This window comes from Oryzias latipes, chromosome 6, assembly GCF_002234675.1.
Source record: "Oryzias latipes chromosome 6, ASM223467v1".
Classification (NCBI taxonomy): domain Eukaryota; kingdom Metazoa; phylum Chordata; class Actinopteri; order Beloniformes; family Adrianichthyidae; genus Oryzias; species Oryzias latipes.
This window is the reverse complement of record NC_019864.2, coordinates 25,606,566-25,613,154: the sequence shown is the minus strand read 5'-3', so window position 1 is coordinate 25,613,154 and position 6,589 is coordinate 25,606,566. Positions and strand designations below refer to the sequence as shown.

Here is a 6,589-nt window from a genome sequence, read left to right as displayed (position 1 = left end):
TCTTAAACACAGCATCATTTTGAGGCAAATGAACAGGAAAATTCTGAGACTAGAGGCGCTGCAATCAAGTCTTCTAATAACTGGGTCCTGGAGAGAAGAGGTAGTAGAAACCCATTCTTTGTTGTCTTTGGCTATTAACTGAAAAACATTTATTCATTTAAATCTACTTTTGAAGGTTGGAAGATCAGATTATCTGCATGACTTGCTGATACTGTTGAGAAGAAGGATCAATAAGACAAGAAACTTCTTGCCACCCTGGTGTGAAAAAAGGGGAGAAAGAATGTAGAAATGCATCAGTTGTCCTCGTCTATTCTTCATGACACTTAAACAAAAATGTCTCATATAAACAACTTAAACCTCTTTATCGATCCAGAATAATGTCATCAAAAGATTACCTCAAATCTACATCTGAGAAATAAACTTAGTCCGGCACTCAGGCCGGCAGTTTTAACTATTCAGGCGAATTACTCTAAAATCCTCTTCCTGCTTCAAGAAATTGCATTCAGTTCTTTGCATTTGATCCATCCATTCATCTGTCTGCTCTTTGTCATCATCTGCCATCCATCCTGTCATTATCCATCCACTCTGCATCTCTTCCTCAACACATCAACCGTCCATCTCCATCATTACGTCTTCTCTTTGTCCTTTTTGTGATCTTCATGCGTTCTTTGTCTATGTGCTTTCCTCCGTGAGCCCTTGGCAGCATCACTAAAAGGCTGTCAGCACTAACCTTTACCTCCACCGGTCCGCTCTCACAAACCCTTCCCAACCCGGAGAACAGATCTGAGCGGAGTCACACCTCCTCTGCGACACCGTCAGGTACAGAAGGACGAGGCAGCAGACGAACGCAGACATGGAGACAACAGCAGGAGATGTGCAAGAAAAAAAAAACCCACAAGAAAGATGAGCTTTGACAAACATGTATTGATTTCTGTGACTGTTTAAGATCAGAAAACCATTTGTGACCTTTACTGTTATTTTCTAAAGAGGATGCAGCTGCACTTTTGTATTCTTCTGTGATAGTTTGATGCTGTATTAACAATGATGTCATGTAGGAAAGGTAAACAAAAAAGACCCATTAAAGATCCGGTTTAGTTGTTCTCATTATAAGCGTTATAAGCGTTCCACAGCTGCAGGTTTTTCAGCTTTGCGTTAAAAACGCTCAGAGGTCAGAAGAGAGTGACGGTGTGAGCCTCGGACGCCCGGAAGGACTGGGTTCCCAAACCCCAGTGCTTTTCCAGCGAGCGCTGCTGTTGATTCTTAGGGAATAATCTGGTTTGTAATGTGTCTGGACAGGTGTGAGCGTGTGCTGCTTCACACAACTGTCGGCCTTCCTGCCGGATCACGCCGGTGATTTTTCACAGGAAACGGCGAGGCGAGGCTGTGACCGGGACGCAGCAGTGACTCACCGCTAATGGAGTGCTACTCAACCTTTCGGTCGAACACAACAACTCTAATGGCGACGCAACGTGTCGATTCAAACCGGTCACAACACGGCGTGTGAAATTTGTTTTTACTAATTGAATGTTATTAGTCTGCAGCCGGCGACTCGCTTTACACCGAAGGACTGGTTTTCTTTGTCTTCTTTACAAAAGTAGCCTCTCCTCATTTCACACCAACGTTGTCCTTTATCGTGACTGAAAGAACCAAAACAGGCTCTGAAATCACACTAAAGTCTACATTTCATTTTCTCAAACAAAAAAGTGAGACTTTATTATCAGGAATCTGTGCAATAACTTCATGTTAACTCTTAATGAGCAGCTTTTTCTTAACTAAGGTGTGGGAATGAAATTTATAAAAATTCCAAAAAAATAACACAAGCACCACAATAAGAAGCCCTCCTGTTGGTTCTGAAAAAGGGCTTTGATTTTGAAATGAAACAGAACTAGTATTAAAACCTCTTAAAGAGTTTGAAAGTGGGAAATGAATTTAAGTTGAAAAATAAAATATGTTCATATGAAGTGTAAATAATTATTTTTGCTCAGTGTTTTTCCGTGTCATATCTTTTTTTACCCTTGGAACTTTTTAACTTCTTTTTGGCTTGTTTTTGCACAGAGGGGGCGGGTCTAACGGGGCGGGATTTTCCTGTTTCCCAGCCAGCAAAGCCAAGTGGGCCCCATATGGTTTAAAGATGGGCAGAAAATGTGGGCCCCAAATGGTTTTGCCCGCAGTTTCCATGGTGGCCCCAACTGTGTCTGCCCGCATAGGCTTGAAGTGGGTGCTGAGTGGGTGTCAGTTAGGCCCCAAGTGGGTAAATAATATTAGAACCCATGTAGGGCCCATATATTTGCCCATGTGGGCTGGAAGTGGGATAAAAACAGGGCCCATGTGGGTCCCAACTGGGTAAACTACCCAAGACCCACTTTGGCCCCACTAATGTGTCTATCAGTATCACATATGGGTTGTATGTGGGACCTAAATGGGCTTTAATGTGGGCTATAAGTGGGTTTGTCCGCAGTTTCCGTGGTGGCCCCAACTGTGTATGCCCACGTAGGCTTGAAGTGGGTGCTGAGTGGGTGTCAGATAGGCCCCAAGTTGGTAAATAATATTAGAACCCATGTAGGGCCCATATTTTTGCCCATGTGGGCTGGAAGTGGGATTAAAACAGGGCCTATATGGGTCCCAACTGGGTAAACTACCCAAGACCCACTTTGGCCCCAATAATGTGTCTATCAGTATCTTATATGGGTTTTATGTGGGACCTAAATGGGCTATAATGTGGGCTATAAGTGGGTTTGTCCGCAGTTTCCGTGGTGGCCCCAACTGTGTATGCCCACATGGGCTTGAAGTGGGTGCTGAGTGTATTTCCTGTAGGTCACAAGTGGGTAAGTAGCATTAGAACTGACATTGGGCCCATATTTTCACCCCTGTGGGTTAGAAGTGGGATTAAAACAGGACCCATATGGGTCCCAACTGGGAAAAGTACACAAGACCCACGTTGGCCCCACTAATATGTCTATCAGTATTGCATATGGGTTTTATGTGGGACCTAAATGGGCTATAATGTGGGCTATGAGTGGGTTTGTCCGCAGTTTCCATGGTGGCCCCAACTGTGTGTGCCCACATGGGCTTGAAGTGGGAGGTCAGTGGGTTTCCTGTAGGCCCCTAGTGGGTAAGTAGCATTAGAACCATACTCATAGTTAACCATAACTCGTAGTTCTTCATCTGTGGGCTGGAAGTATGATTGAAACAGGGCAAAGATGGGCCCCAATCAGGTAATCATCCATGACCCATTTTGGCCCCACTTAAGCATCAATTAGTATTGCATATTGGGTTAATGTGGGACCTAAATAAGCCACCATGTGGGCCATGAGTGGGTTTGTGCAGTGTTGCCATTGAGGTCCCACCTGTGTTTTCCTACAGTGCTATATACCAGTGAACCATTATAGGGTCTTCTTTTCCATCTAGCTTTCCTAAAACCCAAATGAGAAGATTCTGTAAAATCCCACTGTTTCACAACATAATTTTCCAAATGACGTCAACAAAATGCTTTTAAAATGTTTCAATTTAATAAAAGAAAATAAATTATCCTGATCCTGCATTGTGAAAACGAGATACAAGACCATGGCAAGGTCACCCAAAGGTTTAACAGATAACACACAGGATCTAACATACAACAGTTACTTAATAAAATAAAGAACTACTTCACTTGGTACAGTACAATATGAACAACCTTAATGTGTGCCAATTATGTGACGAAAAAATAAATAAATCCAGTAAAACAAAATACTCATAGCATCCTTGACGGTTCCTGAGAACAAGCTCCATCGGCTTGATATTCAAGCTCTCTTTGAGTCCTTATAGCTCGGTTTCCTCCCCTGTCACGAGCTCCAACAAACCATTTGGAGAGGCCCTTCTCCACTTCCTTTAGTGGGACTGGTTGGGTGATGTCATTTTTTCTTCACTGCCCCTAAAAAGAAATCACAAAAAACAAAGTATTCATTTTAGCCTGGGATTAAACTTACTAAATCATTTGTCAGTGATGAATATAAATTAATAAATTCAACTCTAATTACCATAGAAGACATCAAAAAGACGCAGTTAGCAGAATTTATTCTCTCCATGACGTCCAAACAGGTTATATTGCAGAGCCAACTCATTGGACATGAGGAAGCCCATCATTCTTCTGGTTGCATCGTCCAAGAGTCCCCAATTACTCCAACCACAGCAACCTTTTTAAATAGAGAAAATATCACAAGATAGAAAGATGCAGTTAAACGTTAACAGCTTAATTACATATATAAATAATAAAATAAAACTTTAAGTATAAACTTACAACTGCTGACATGAAATCTATATCGGCGAGTCTGTCACAACAACTTGAGTGAAGCTGCAGGTGACCTGACCAACACAAGGGACAAAACAACTAAACTCTGAAATAACCATTCCCTGAAGCAAGTGTTCAAGTAACTCTAGGATGATAAATAAAATTACGTTTACTCTATATATATATATATATATATATATATATATATATATATATATATATATATATATATATATATATATATATATTAAGCATAATTAAAACTATTAAATACTTGCAGAAACTCAATACAGGGGCCTATACCCTGTTATTTCTAAGCCCTTAATAGTAAGCAACATCCATATATATGATAATATTACCTTTGGCACACACACAAAAGGATTTTTTTGATTAAATATTGGTTATTATCCTGCGTTTTTTTCCAAACTGGAAATAACAGGACTCATCCTCTGAGTCACCGGCTTTCGCTCTGTGTGTGTGACGTCAATCTCGGCAGATGGAGTCGGCCTCGGCAGCGTGTCTGCGTTTCTCCCAGGAAAACAAAAAAACATTCAAACTTCTGCAAAGATGGATGTGCATATTGTGCATATAAAAATAAAGCGCTTTTGACAAACATTTTTGCTCTGCGGAGAAAGTGGGTGTGTGTCTGTGGGCGGTGCCGGCAGCGCAGACTCTCATGAACGGGACCGTTCTCAATAATGTGTTCTTCACGTCAGCTCATGAGAAGAAATACCGCTTAGGTGTCATTTTGTGAGGAATCAACATTATAATACACTAAAAAGCTAAAACAAAAAAGATTTTGCATTTTATGGATCTAAACTCGCCGCTGGACTGATTAGTATTCATTCATTTTTACCGAGAAATTCCGGTCATTTTTCAAAATAAGATCATTCAGACTCATAATAAAACAAACTAAAAAAAACATTTCACACAAAACCTGGCCAAATTATATATGGCCAAAACAAGTTATCCCCGCAAGATCCAAATAGAAACCACTAAATTGGACGGAAACCCGCCGAATCTGGCAACTCTGTTACTACTAGTAATACTAGGATGCGCTTCCTTGTTTGACGCCTCGGTGAAACGCCGACACACACTGGCTGGATGATCGGTGACGCGACCCTATACTTGTCATCATGTCTGGAAATAAACCTTCTGCACGTGGAAACTAGTTGTCTGCCCGTTTGTGACACCGGCTTCTTTCAAATGCAAAAGCCGCTGTAACGTGGATGGATTCAACTGCAGGACAGAACAACACTCCCGAGCTGCGCATGCTTTTATGAACCACATTAATCATTGCCAGTTAGAGCTGTAAACAAAACACAAAACCAAAAAGGTATCTTACCTTGATATCAATAAATGGCCTGGATGAATGGTGCGACAGAAGTGCAGAATCTCCTTGCGTTGACGGACCAGGACGACTGACTGAATCCGTATCAGGAAATGAGCGGGAGATTCAAAACGCAGCAACCGTCCAATCAGCAACGCCTGCTTACCACTTTGAACTCCTTAAACCACCCTGCTTGCCCTTTGAGAAAAATTAAAACTTTAATTCTATTTTTTTTTTTACTTTTCAACAGTCAAAATGGGTTTTTGTAATAAGGCAGGTTTCTACTCCAATAAAAAAGTCATTTTATTTACATATTAAAATTTTCTATAAAAACTAGACTAAACCAATCCAGCATATGAACACATTTTATTTCAGTAGTAGTGTCAGGTAAGTTTGCATGACAGATGTTAAACTATTTTTGTAAGCTAACACAAGTAAAAGAAAAAATAGCAAATTGCTCTTTATGCTCATTGTGATTAAATGGTAAATGGCGTATACTTATATAGCACTTTTTACCTTCTTTCGAAGGCCCAAAGCGCTTTACAGTCACAGGTCCATTCACCCATGCACACACACATGGCGGCTCCGCTGCCGAACACTGGCGCCAACCTCCCACCAGAGGCAAGGTGGGGTTCAGGGTCTTGCCCAAGGACACTGCGACACATGGGCATGCAAGGCGGGAATCATACCTGCAATCTTACGATCATGGGTCGACTGCCCTACCGCTGCACCACTGCCGCCCCATATTAGTGCAAAGGTGTTACTACGAAGGGGAATATTCTGCTGTGTTCCAACCAATTTCACATTTAAATACTTCCAACATAATTCCAAAAAAAATTAATTAAAATTGCATGCACTAAATTAGATGAACTAAGGGAATTATTAGATATTCACCTCACCCAGCTCACTCTGTTAAAACAGAAACACTGCAAAGCGTGAGACACAGCGCAGAGGACAGCATCACGACACATTCACCTTTCCCACAGCTAGAC

The 6,589-nt window shown here is 41.3% G+C and overlaps 1 long non-coding RNA gene across 2 annotated transcripts; it reads right to left on the bottom strand.

The window, feature by feature from the left end:
- Positions 1-3,487: 3,487 nt before the first annotated feature.
- Positions 3,488-6,143, bottom strand: LOC111947545. 2 transcript variants are annotated; one of them, XR_002873421.1, is made up of 4 exons: positions 5,613-6,143; positions 4,277-4,341; positions 4,017-4,172; positions 3,488-3,910 (listed from the first exon to the last, which is right to left on the bottom strand). It is a non-coding gene; the product is annotated as an uncharacterized LOC111947545 (long non-coding RNA). The 2 variants fall into 2 exon arrangements; XR_002873420.1 differs by lacking the exon at positions 5,613-6,143 and having other exon boundaries at positions 4,277-4,437.
- Positions 6,144-6,589: the final 446 nt, after the last annotated feature.